We start from the raw sequence: 13,874 nt of genomic DNA, 5'->3' as shown, positions 1-13,874 counted from the left end.
CACGACCCCCTTTCCTAGCAAGCGCAAGACTTCACGTAAACAGAGAGTTAACGGCAAAATCCGAGATTTAAAATGGGAATCGTCGTCCATGCAAGGATCCGCTCGACACATGCTGCGGGCCTGTCATGCTCGCCTTGTTTCACGTGAAGCATCACAAGCCGATGACAGGCACCAGACAGATAATTTACGAGCCGTGTCATGATTCACCCCATCCACAGTTCGATGGATTGTCACAATCGGGGGAGTGGGGGGGGATACATGATTAGATTGAAGAATCAATGTTTTATTTTGTCTCGTTTGTATTTTCTGTCTCCTCGTTTGTACCGTCTGACTCACCCGTTACTTTCATTCTGTTCAGACTAAAGGTTAAAAAGTAAAACAATAATCAATTACGGTACATCCATTTCATTCCACCGGTCACATTTGCATTTATTTCCATGTAACAATAATAATAACAACATATTTAAAAGTCCACTCCCGGATGAAGGCATCCCCATGCTGTGTCTGCCACATGCAACGTTTGGTTGGTGAAGGAAGGGGACCCAGAACTGGTTCAGATGTGGCCGGGAATCGAACTCGGGCTACCAGGTTCATAGTGCGGTGCACTAATCACTGCACCACAATTAGCATGTGATTTGCATAGTGCATACAAATCGATCACAACACGCACGTTATAATGGACGTACCGTAATCAGTCGAATCCATTCTCATCGTAAAATCTATAAATCATTTACATGTCTATATGGTGTGTACCAATGCATCAGTGAATCGAATGCGCATTGGCCGATGCATGTAATGGGCCGATGTCATCGTGACGGCAACCGTAAGCTGCTTCCAACCACTTCAATGTTTAAAAAAATATCCAAGACATGATTGGAACCGCGACCCATGATCGCTGGGGGGAGGAGGTTCAACGTTACATATTTGCCGTCTCTTAATTACTCTTCCTGGAATGCGAATTCCCCCCTCTCCCTTTCTCCTCGTCGCCACAAGCATCCCACGCACCCCCCTCTCGCCAGAAACGATAAACGCTCGTATTGCGACACCATAGGCACAACCCGGAGAGCCATTCGCCACGCACACGGCGCTTTCACGCGGCCGACTGCTCGTTCGGAAATAAAATCCTCGCAATCTGTTCACAGCAACGGAGCCATTAGGGTTGCCACCTCACGGGGGGAGTCACATAATAGGAAGGCGAACTTCTTACGGTAACAGAAGAGAGAATTGTATTTAGCCGTTTCGGATCGAGGAGGTTTGTTGTTACGCAGCCGATGATCAAAATAAAAATAAATCACAAAACGAGGGGTTTTACTGTTCCAGGAAGAGACTTTCCCAGGGTGGCAGCTGCCTCCTCACCAACAAGTGCGGCGATCCCTCGGAAAACAGGGACGGGTGGCATCCCCAGCAACCGTGTGCTGCACGGTGGAGGGGGCGCATGTGGCAGCGGCTCTGAGCGGTGCGCGAGCCTGCGGTGTTGACATTTCGGCATTCACTCGCATTTTATTTTTTATCTTATTCCAATTAAAAGTAAGATTGTAACACGCGGAATAATAATAATAATATTAAGGAAGTTTAACACTTGGTAGACTTTCGTGACCAATATCATCCATATTAGAAGGTTTTATTGAGTTGGATCGCGTAAATATATAAATGTGTCGTTAAACCCACAACCACCCGACACAGCCAGCTAGTAAAGGTTGTCACATTTATTTATTTACGTGATCTAACCCAACAAAACCTCTATTATGAATAGTAAGGAAACACTTCGAGTTCATTGGTGTGGAAACTCACGCCTCCCTGACCCGCGTACGGCCACACGGGGCCTACCGCTTCGACACGACCCCGCACACAATAACTGTCCGTCACCGCAAGGACTTTATCCGCACGAATTAGGTACTGGAGGAGGAACATTTCTACCTGGCGACGACGATGACAACAACGCCGCGTTTCTAACTCGAGCGCCTCGCCCAGTCGCGGCCGTCATCGCTGTGGCCTCTTGCGGCGATTCGAAGACCGAGTTGCGTGTCCACTGCCTCCACTGCCGAGGGTGTGCATCGCAGGCTCGTCCCACACGAGCTTGCAGCTTCGTCGATGTGGAATTAAGACTTTAGGAGCTACCATCCAGTCTGTGTCTTTGTGGCGCCCGAGTGACGTCACTGCCATGCCTTTCGACGTTGGCAATGCAATGATATATCTCGTGCACCTGAACCGTGATTTTAAAGTATATATATTTTTTTTACATGAGCAAAACCTTCAAAATCTCGTGCTTGGACAGACCAGGGACACACAACCTAGGTGTGCGGCTACAAGATAACAGCAGTTCGTCGCTTGGGTTGCATCTTCCATTAAGCCGACTTCAGGCTGACACACACACACAAGTCCATTAAAGGAGGGATTGAATGGCTCCCAAGTCTAATCGGTTATCACCCCACTGCACACACCTGATTATAGGAATTGAGTCATCTGATGTCTCATCAGCATCACCGCCACGTGTATAGCTATAGGGGACTCGCTGAACTGTCAATAATATCCCTTCGCAACAAGTTGAGTTTAGTTAGGCAGACGCGTGTTGATTTGGCATACCGGCTCTCAGTCTTGTCACTTTAAAAAAGCTAGGGAACAAGTTCATACCCCGGTCCATCAAGGGAGCCTCAGTTCCGTTTGGGGATTTCAGAGTACAAATAAACGTGCGCACGGTAACACACAAACACGCGTACAGATGCGCGCACGCGCCCAACGCCCATGCGCCCTCACGTCCTAACGTGTACGCGATAATTGCAATGGTGCGCACCGTAACGTTATCGAATTAATTTCGCAAAAATGTGGAAATTACCCCACGAATTAATGACCTAATTTTGCAAAACCACGTGGCAACATTGCCCCCTACTCAGACGTTACCTGACAGCCATGCGCTACAAGAATGGCGTGAATAACACATGTGCCCAACCATCATCTATTAATTAAAAAGCAATGCCCTTTTTTAAGTTTTAGTTGCCAATCTAAAAACAGAAAACTATACGGAGCTAGTCAACGGCATTGTTTCGCTGTGCGGTAAGTTTGCAGAGGCTGCTTTCGGGCAGATGGAGGGGAGCACGTGCGGGCGGAAAGAGCGCGGTCGCAGTCAATCGGCTACTTCTTTACAAAAAAGAAAACACATGCCACGCTAACAAAACTAATTGCAGTAATTTTCACGAGGAATTTCAGAACGTGTATGCTCTTTGAGGGCAATTAATTTAATTCAAGAGTAGGAGGTGGCAAAAACTGTTACAACGACTACACGAGGACATATTGGAAGGGAGGAGGGCAAGATCATCATGATTTCGATCAAAAACTAAAAACAAACGAATTAGATCTTAACAGCAGATGTACGTCTCACGACGTCCGACTTGAGGTGGAGCGCCTTGTCTACACTTGGTGCCAAGCTGTTCACCGGTAGATTTGTTAAAGAGCAGTGCGAGGTGGCACCAGCCGACTTGGCCCATATTCTAAATCGCCGAATTATTATCGCTGCCGTTACAAACCGTGCACAAAAGCGCCCTTCGTTAACGCTCAATAATGCATGCATGCGTAATGTAAATGTGAAACCCGGACGTAAACGATGATTTTTAACGATCTATCGATTCCCAACCCTGCGCGGCCTTCTGTGGTAGCTTAAACACCCGTGGAAAAATTGGCCCCCAGAAACGCTGTGCAACACCATCTTGTTTCAATAATTACACAAAGCTCGTGTGATTATTATTTACAGTTTTAATCGCGTGCATTGTTTTGCAGTAATGCCCCAGCAGCGGTGTCCCCAACACAAACAGCACGGTATCAATAAAACTGCCCCTCCAGGAGAAGAAAAAATAAGGTGACATTTCAGAGAATGGCCCTTCTTAGTGGCAGAGAGAGAGGCCGTGTTATTGATGTGTTCGTTGCGTTTTCGAAACGTATCTATGCATTTCACGTCTCAATTAAGCAACACAGGTAAAATATTCGAAGATACCTATTATTAATAATTTGCAAACTCGGGACAATGATGCGAGAACACGGGAAAAACATTACCGGGGATTGAGAACTCACCATCACAGCAGACGGTCAAAGACTGCGATGTGATTTGTCGAGGCAAAGCAAGAGCAGATGGCTGCGGATTTTGCTGCATGGTTATATTTATGAACACGCAGTGCATTAAAGGCATGCAATGCACCTGAGCGTGCGCGTGCGTATACATGTCAGTGTAATTACAGTATAGATTTTTTTTGAGCTCGCAAAGGACATGACTATTTGATAGAACACACGCGATTGCAGCAGGGCGCGCGTCAGCGCTCACACATTCACATTTGCCCGTTATTCCAGCGATCAATAATTTACAGCACTCTTTGTATGTTATTTTGTTTAATACCTCAGGGGCACACAGCGCCAAATATTTTAAGCTCGCTGAAATATCACCGCATTTGATTCCCACCTAAAGGGCAACGGGAGATGACTAAACTAAAATGCTTAACTATTTGACTGCGCAAAAAAAAACATGTGCATAATAGATTACGGACCTTTTTTTTTTTCTTGTGCCCGCTAAGTGATGCATTTCACAAATCTCAGTTATTTTACCCTGGGTGGTTTTTTCATTTTTGGGTCAAAATAAATTCTGCGCTCCCACGCCACGACCTCACGCCGCAGTGACTGTGACGCCGCGACGTCACGTTTGGACATCGGGTTTCTACCTCCGAGATTAAACCCAAAAAAATTAAAAGGGGAGACGTCATTGGAAGAAGAAGGGAAGGAGGAAGAAGAAGAAGCGTATCTCACACAAGCGTAAGACGGGAAAACTGTGTCTCTTGAATGGTGCATTATTATGCAACTGACAAAAAAAACGCAAGTTTTAATGGCCCCGGAAATACCTACAGATGTTCCCAGGGTGGAGACCGCAGACGGGGTACGATCATGAGAAAAAAAAAGAGCAGGGCGGGTGGAAACCCTTGGTTGGACGTCGGATAATGAAGCGCGTGGGGCGGCTTCGGATGGGTAGCAAGCGCTGCGATGGCGAAGACGCACGCTGGTAACACGGCGATGAGCGCCAAGCCCCATGTGCCCAATTCTTTGCTTGTGGACTCCCAAATGGCCGCATGCAACTCAAATTAATGGCCTTCATTATTTTGTTTTCGTTTGGCCTGGCCGCCTTGGTGTCTCGAGCCCATGGCGCTCTGGATATACCCATATGGGTATGTACGGGCCCTTTGTCAATCCACTGCTGAATCAGGACGTCTGCCACGCACAGCGAGGGTCGTGGAGGGGTTTGTTGACGCTGGTCTGTGTGTGGGTTGGTGAATGTGCCAGCATAGAAGTTACGCACGCTATCCAGGCTCAAAGATCCTGCTGAGATTCTGAGATTGTGCCGAGATCGGACGCATTCCTGCACTCAATAACGAATCCAAATCCATAAAGACTTAGCTCCCCCCCCCCCAATTAAATTAATTATTAAGAAAAATCTTACGAATGTTGATGTTCCCATGACAATCTTTAAGGCTTGTAGACATTGTAACAATAATCCCTGTAACCCACCGTGACACAAGAGCGAGGGGTTTTGCATTTTAATGTCCCAGTGGCTCGGGAGAACTGATGTGTAGCTAAATCCTACGGCTACTTAAACGTGTTAACTATTTTGTTATGTTTACATAATCTCTTGATGATAACACCGTGTGCTGTGTTTTTTGTTGATCTACTGCTTATAATTCACAATTCAGTTTCAAGATAATTTTGTTTAAACAGGTGAGAACGCAAGAGGGCCAAGATAGTCTCATTTGCCAGAGCATCCTGGGGCATTTGTCTGCCAGTAGGAGTGCGATTATTGTTGTGCATAATCCCGATCGAGTACATTTGTAGGTGTGTGATAGGAGGTTTTTTTTGGGTTAGAGCGCGTAGATATAAATGTGTCGTTCACACGATGTAACCCAAAAAAGCCCTCTTCTATTATGGATGATATTGGTCGTGAAAGCCTACTGTTTTAAATCTGTAGGTCATTTTCGAATTTTGGAAATTTGGACCCCCGACGCCATCAGACAGCGGCCTACTCTTGCAAACTTGACGTCACAAGGTCTTTGGCATCTGCTATGAAGCAGCCGGCGCGTCGTATTGTCATTACGGTCCGTACACACACCGCCACAGTACTAACCGGGGCGGCCGCTGGAATCGAACCGTGAACTACCTCTGCAACGAGATGCGAACTCGCGACCGCTGAGCCGCGTCACCGCCGGAGCACCAACCGCTGTCGCCAACGACGACATATCCACTGCAACTCACCAACAAGCTCGTCAGGTCTCAGAATGCTAAGCAACAGTTGAGCCTGGATAGCGCTGGACGAGTAACCACCACACGCACAGCAAGCTGCGGCGATACGTTGGGCAGCAACAAATGATTTGTACATAGTTTATTTGTTCGATGAACCTAAATTCAACAATTATAATACAATTTGCATAAATAAATACTGATTATCACGGACACGACGATTGTATGCATGTATCGTGAGAGCAACAATCAATTTTAATTGATAAATGTGAAGTGTATATTTTTCATTACTTCTGTTCCAACGTAACAAAAATTGTACCCGATCCAATGTGACTTTGACTGGGTTATGGAATGGGTTACATAACGGCACGGCCAGAAGGAGCGATGGCACATTCGTGAGCACACTGCGCCATGAGAACGGCCAGCTGAGTTTGATTCCCAGCCGTGGTTAACATCAGCGACGAGTGATATCCGAACCAGACCTGGGACCCTGTCTTCGTCAACCTGCACTGAGCAGCGTGGGCTAAGAGTATGGCCAAACATCCCTGATGAAAGACACTGTACGGGGAGGCCTTCATCCAGCAGTAGAGTGTTGATAAAGAGGCTTTGTAACAGCACAAAAAGAAAGCTCACGACTTCTGAACACCACCGGCAAAATTATTTTTAAGTCAAAACTTGAGCGTCATCTCGGTCCCAATTTTATTTCGAGCTCGGTTCTGCGTGGGCATGTGTGGCTGTTTGGTGACAGCATAAAAATGTAACAATGGTAAGGGTTAAGTGGTGTTGGATTTGCCAACTGCTGCAAGCAAAGCGAAGAGAGGAGGTGAGAAAACGACTTCATCTCGATGAGACAGATGGGCATCACGACCTGTCAAGCAAACTAACGAGATACTACGCATGGAGGGAGATGGAGGAGAGAAGAAGAAACCCACAAAATATCTTGAAGAACCACACCTGCGACATAATTTGCGTGCGACGCTACACAACAGAACTGACGAATGGAATCAAACAGGGAGATTCATTTCTTTAAAATGTTTAAAAAAAATTAAATGTGGACGGGCGCATCAATACATACATCACAACAAGCGTCAATACACTCTTGTGCAAACACTCTGTCGTGAACATCACGCCAAACTAAACCCAATAGTAATACATTATTTTAAAAAGTGGACACGTGCGTCAATACGCTAGCTCTCTCGCACGTGAAGATCCACCGAAGGAAACGCACGCACAAAATTTAACACACCACGGCCGCCGCACATACGCTGCTGGCGCACGACATTGCAATGCACAACTCGCGTCCGCGCAAAGAACAAGAATTGAATAGTAGTGACCGTAATAATGTTTAAAGTAGGCAAGTGCATCAATACTCTCCTCGCGCTCTCTCTCACGCGTGCGCGTAGGCAGGCGCGTAACGTGTCGGCCGCAAAGAAAAAAAAATCAGTGGCAAACACCGCCACCCCGCTGACAGCCACTCATGTATTTTTGATGCAACCAATAAGGCAGTGGGGTTCTCGCTTGCTGTTGACCAGCTGGAGGCCGGCATCCCGGCCAGCTGCTCTAAATAACACCACGGCAAAGAAGGAAAAATAATAATAAAAAACAAAAAAATTGATTGGTTTAAATAATAAATAAAATATAACGCTCACGACAGATGAGAGCAAAACCGAGCAGCGCTCGCGGTATCACTCGTGCAAAAAAAAGAGAAGCGGTGCATTTCAGCTTAACCCTGCGGTTCACGGGCCACATTAGGTTAAATGTGCTGTCAGGAGAATGCCGGCAATCCTTTGTGTGGCCCACTGTTAACATTATTACTACCGTTCAGGCAATACCAAGTGGTCTGCTAATGGTCAGTGTGCACCAAGAAATTCGTGAGCGGTTAGTGACCCATGCAAAGGGGTCAGTGTGGAGCAGACTTTGGTCGGTGTTATTCTACAAATGGCGAGGATTAAAATTAACTCGGGTTTATTAATTCAATAAAATTCACACATTTTTGTGATACTGCATTGCCAGCAGTGCATAAGCACAAAAAAAATATATAATATATAAAAAGATAAATAGGTGACGTGGGCAATGGCTCATCTTCATTTGTGCGCTACGAAGAAGGGCATTTGGCCAAAATGTCGCATGGTGGATGTATATTTTTACGGCCACGGTGTTGTTGAAGAATGTGTTGAGCATTAGCAATACAATAATAATAGTAAGTATAGCAGCTCTGCAACTATAAAATGCTGTGACTTGTAACCGTTGCTCAGTATCCTCACCATCATTACAATATCCTGTAACGCGACGGCAAAGACGTCCGGAATAAACCCTTCACCTCAAGGCCCAACCATCCTCGAAAAATGCTGGTGTAACCATCAACCACATCAGAACACTGACAGGCTGACAGGCACACATCTCCTTCATCACGAATATAAAATTAAAGATACAAAAAGCCACAGCGGTGTGATCGTGGCCATGCAAATCACTGAAGTCTGCTCTCTTTCAATAGAGGGGGAATAAGCAAAATTACGCACTCTCCCTCCAGATCCCTCTTGATGTGGCCAGCACACGACGAACTTGGCATTTAGCTACTCAACACGCTGCCCCGCACGAGAAAAGAATGGCATATCCCGACACGAGCGTACGACCAAGTCAGCGTTAAAAAAATTCCTCTAAACCTTGGACACACTGCTGATGACCGTGCGTTGGGATGTTTTGAATAACCCGACCACGTTAGCTCTGTGGAAATGAAGCCCATTAGCCAGGAGTTTGCATTTGCAATATTTATCTTTCGTGTCAAGTTAAACTTCTTGTGCGCCGACAGCCGGTTGCAAACTTTCAACTCCCCAAGGCAAAACAAAAAAAACCTGACAACACTGTCGCTGAATATTTACAATCTAATGCTATTACCTTGTGCACAATGTGTAGCTCTCTTTAACCAAACCCATTATGTCACAAGCGCACAGTGCAATGTGACACGGTAATTTAAGCAAAACTAAAAGGCAGCCTTTTTTTTAATAAAGAAGCTGCCAAACCTATCTCCTTCATATTTGGTATTTCGCAAATCAAGGCCCGCAATGTCAGTGGAAGATTTGGAAATGAACCTCAAACCTCTGAGAGCCTAGTCTGTGACACACTAGCACTGGTTAGAGAACTGAAAATTCTAAATTTTTCTCTCATTTCCAAACTTTTAACAAAGGAACATTTCATTAATTGGTCATGTATATGATCACAAGAAACCACTGGTGGGCCTGAAACTGTAGATTAAAACAGTAAAAAATCGAGGTGGCCATTGAGTTCAGCCGGTTCTGGGCAAGAATAATCGAATTAAATATAAATGCACGCAGAAAGGAGTTTTGCCGAAGTTTCACTGCTTAAATTGAGCGTCAACATTGTGTTGCAGAAGCTTGCAAACTGTGGCTTTAGATTTCAAGGTTGGATCTGTCTGGACCTTTTTGTCCGTACAGAGCTCAACTACCCGTTCATCCTCACTAAGGCTTTGCAAATCCAAGCCTCGCACTCAAAAAACTAATTTGCGCACTAGTTAAAAATGAATGGTCTGTGCGCTGGAGCCAGGCTGCTGCTGCTGCATAACAGCTCCCTAGTTATTCACACACGCCCATGATCCTCGCTCGCTCACAATAAACACTTGTTCATTGCTAGGACAGCCACAAATGTGCAGCTCATGTTATTAAAAACTGCTGCTAGCCAAAAAAAAACATCTGAACATTTTTTTATTCCACCGCTATTAAAAAGCAAGACTCCAGGTGCCTGGAACACGGCTGGTATTTGTAACAGAGGACTGGCAACAAAAACTATTTCTTACGCGCCAAAAGATGAAGTAAATCCCCAAATCTCATTTATTTCATTCGTATGAAAGCAAAAGGACGGATGAAGCGTTCACAGGGCAATTCCACACACACACATCTCTCCCCGCTCTCTGCGCATATTTCTTGCTCAGTGCGGTCACTTACAGGCCCGCAGCCTTGATGTGTTTTATTTTTATTTATTATGTGTTTTATTTGTATTTATTCACGCAGAGCTTGCACGTGAGATCTGCGATGCAACGGCTCGAAAAAAAATGTAAACGTCTCAGACGAGCAGAGAGGGTGGCCAAATACAGATTCGATGTCACGATGGGGTCTCTTTCGTCGGCAAGATTCACACTGCTGGCAAGTACATGGCATGCAAGGCATCACCTCCTTCCAATGTGTTGAATTTTCACTGTTCAGAGATCGTGAAGAATCAATGAGATTTTTTATCTTGTGGTGAATATAGCGTCTTCTGTGGCCGCAGGAGTCGTAAGGATCTATTATGTACAACATTTACAAATACAAAATAACTTGATTTTGGGACGAAATAACTTTGTCGCGTAAGATTACATTTTTACTGGTGCGTCATTACATGCCTACCGAGCAAGTAGCGAGTCATCGATTAAAATTTACCTTAATCGATGACATGATTTTCATGGATTTAAATAGATTTTAATTGATGCCGCTTCGCATGTCTGCTAGGCATGTAACGATTACAACTGATTCTCACGCTCACGATGCACCCATCATTTATTGCATGGAAGACTTAATTATTCATGACATGTGCATATTACACGGATGTTATATTTAGATTCATTAAATGAGCAAGACAGCATGGAAGAGTAGGTCAAATACCCTCTAGAGTTCCCTATAGTGGAGGCCCTTCCATCAACAGGGCTGCACCCTTACCTTTAACTTTTACCTAAACGTGACAGAACAAACAGCTGACAAGAGAGAGGACAACAAATTGCAGACTGTACAAATGAACCGAGAGCAAATGAATTCTTGGATTAAATCGTGATTATTTATGTAATTTGAGGGGGGCTAAAGGATTGCGCGGTGATAGAGGTCTTCTGTCTGCATCAGGGAAGATTTGTTGATGAAGTCAACATTCCTCCTGAAGGCGAGAAACCCCCTGCAATACACGCCCAGCGTGACGCAGCTGGGCGTGGCGATGACATCACCAAGCCCAGCACCTGTCGTCATCCGGCGTGACACGTGTTGCAGCGGAAGCGAAGGTCTTTTTGTAACCAACAATTTTCACGTTACTCGGTCAGCCGAGTAATTGAACCGAAAACCCGGCCTAGCAATGGACTAGGTGAACAAATCGGGAGAGGCTGTCCCTATCTCCGTGTACTGACGGGGCATCTGCTTCAAGGCAAAAAAAAACGGCTCTCCACTGCGCTCTCATCCACGAGGACCGTGAAAACTGGCCAGGCCCTTCCCTGGCTGCACGCGCGAATACTTGCGTGACCATCCCACGGGGCTCATTACCGAAAATTTCCCAGCGCTTAGTAGCCATCATTTTTCTTCTTACGGGGCAGCCCCCTGCTCGCCTCTCCTCCTATCTCGGCGTTTCGTTCAAGGGGCATATCGAGTTGTCCCTGCGCCCGCCCGCCCGCCCGCCCGCCTTTTTAAAACATTTAACTTTAATTAAAGGCCACACTCTTGGCACGTTAAACGACTGCATAAAAAAACGTTAACCCTTCTGTCAATACCGTTATGAATGCTCGGGTTACGTTCATTAGGTGCGAGGCGAATTTGTTTTTCGGGATTCCCCCCCCCCTCCTCCAAAAGCCAATTGATCAATTGAAGTTATTTATTTGTTCATTAAGTATTTAACAGGGAGAAAACAAATCCATTCAAACTCATTTGTAGGTGAGAACAAAATTATCAATTGATTTGATTCCCACTACCATTAGCTTCATCTACACAAACACCCGTGTCTCTTTTGGGTGTCCGCAATATTTTGTATGTAATTTTCACCCTCTTACCAGCTCTACTAACTTCCCTACAAAAACCACGCAAGCTATTGATGTGTGGCACCTTCAGAAAAGCCAGCTGTTTACAACGGACACTAAATGAGTCCGGACAGCAATTAAGCATGTTCAAACTAATGCCGCCGCTTAATGTGTCAAGTGCAAATATCACCCGATGGTTTGAATGCAGTCTATTAGCGGGGTTATTATAGATGGGTCAAGTGTTACGAGCGGGGTCAAGGGTTCATTTGTTCCTGCAAGCTCCTTCTCGATGCGTTGCCTTACTTGCCCCAGTGTCACTTGAAACGATTCGGCGCTGCGCAATCTGAACACGTTTGGTCAGCTGCAGTGGGTAAATTGCATTCAATATTCGTAGCGAATAATAACTAGAACTCTTCCACCTCCAACGCAGCTTATATATAAGCTCCTAGCTTGGTAGTGTCTCATTCTTCACCTGAAGACAGCTGCTTGCGTTGTAGCCGAAACGTCGTGAGAATTATTTTATTTTATTATGTTTTATTTTTATTATTTTATTACTTCCCTTCTACGTGACTTTACCGAAAGAACCAAGAAGATGAATCCCTGCAGTCACGAAAGCTTTAAATCGAAATAGAACTTCAGACTTAAAACTTTCGTGACTGCATGTATTCATATTCTTGGTTCTTTCGGTAAAGTCACGTAGATAGAAAAAAAAATCCAAATTCAAAGCCAAAAACCCACGACGTTTCCATCGCAACGCAAAGCGGCCTTCTTCAGGTGGAGAGAAGAAGACCGCCTTGTGTTGTGATCGAAACGTCGTGGGTTTTTTGCTTTTAATTTTGATTTTTGTTTTCTATCTACGTGACTTTACCGAAAGAAGCAATAATATGATAGTTAGAACCTTTACAAATGATTGTAGTAACAGGGTGATGAAGATTAACATATCTCTATACTTTATATACAGTAAACTAAATGTTTCTGAATCTTCAGAATCAGAATCTTAAATTTACCCTGGAGGAATTTGAGGAGCTAAAAAGATCTTTTTCACAGATATCCAGAGCCACGGAGACTCGTTGGCGCAGTTGTTAGCGCACTATGCTATAAACCCAGTCACCTGAGATCGATTCCCAGCCGTGGTGAACATCAGAGGCAAGTGATATCTTAACCGATCCTGGACACCACCCCTCCACTTCACCAAAACCCACAACGAACAGCGAAATATGGTCAAACGTCCTTCAAGCCCGACTAAACGTGGGGAAGCCTTCTTTCAACAGTGGAGTGACTAAAAGACTGTACAAATAACATATCGACAATAGGTATTATGCAACAGTTACAGCCCTGAATAAGCTGCAATTAATTCATAGCTCTGGGCAGTTGGGGTTAGCTCTGCCCCAATCTCTTTCAGTAGCAGTCGTAATTCCATTCCTACAAAACATTAAATATCTACATACATATCCTATTCAACTCATCATGTACAGGAATTATTTTCTCGACTTTCAAGCGCACAGCCGTGTACAAATGTTACGCCTTTTTTTTATGCAAACGCAGCAACTTTCGAAAACACATCTTGGGGACGTCAGCATTATTTTGTTTCCCGGATGCCAAAGCAAAAAAGGAGCGAGCGGGTGGACAGGCGAGCACATTCTGCGCACGTGGCCACCGTACTCGGGCCAAATTAACGAGTCTCCGTGGCTGTCGGCGACACCCCCCCCCCACATCCCCTGGCCGGGGCAAGGATGATCAATCCCTGGGAGGCAGCGAACGCTCGTAATAATGGCCGGGTTAAAAAGGGCTTATAAAACTACTGCGCGGTGCAATAATTCCGACGGTGGACCCAATCCTTCACACTAGGCCACCT

At 45.3% G+C, this 13,874-nt stretch overlaps 1 protein-coding gene across 1 annotated transcript in view; it reads right to left on the bottom strand.

Annotated features, from left to right (window-relative positions):
* MED27 (mediator complex subunit 27) overlaps positions 1 to 13,874 on the bottom strand; it is a 70,587-nt gene that overhangs the window by 50,303 nt on the left and 6,410 nt on the right. The window lies entirely within an intron of this gene.

This window comes from Lethenteron reissneri, chromosome 12, assembly GCF_015708825.2.
Source record: "Lethenteron reissneri isolate LAM-NWPU_2019-01 chromosome 12, ASM1570882v1, whole genome shotgun sequence".
Classification (NCBI taxonomy): Eukaryota; Metazoa; Chordata; class Hyperoartia; order Petromyzontiformes; family Petromyzontidae; genus Lethenteron; species Lethenteron reissneri.
This window is presented reverse-complemented; position numbering and strand designations above follow the sequence as displayed.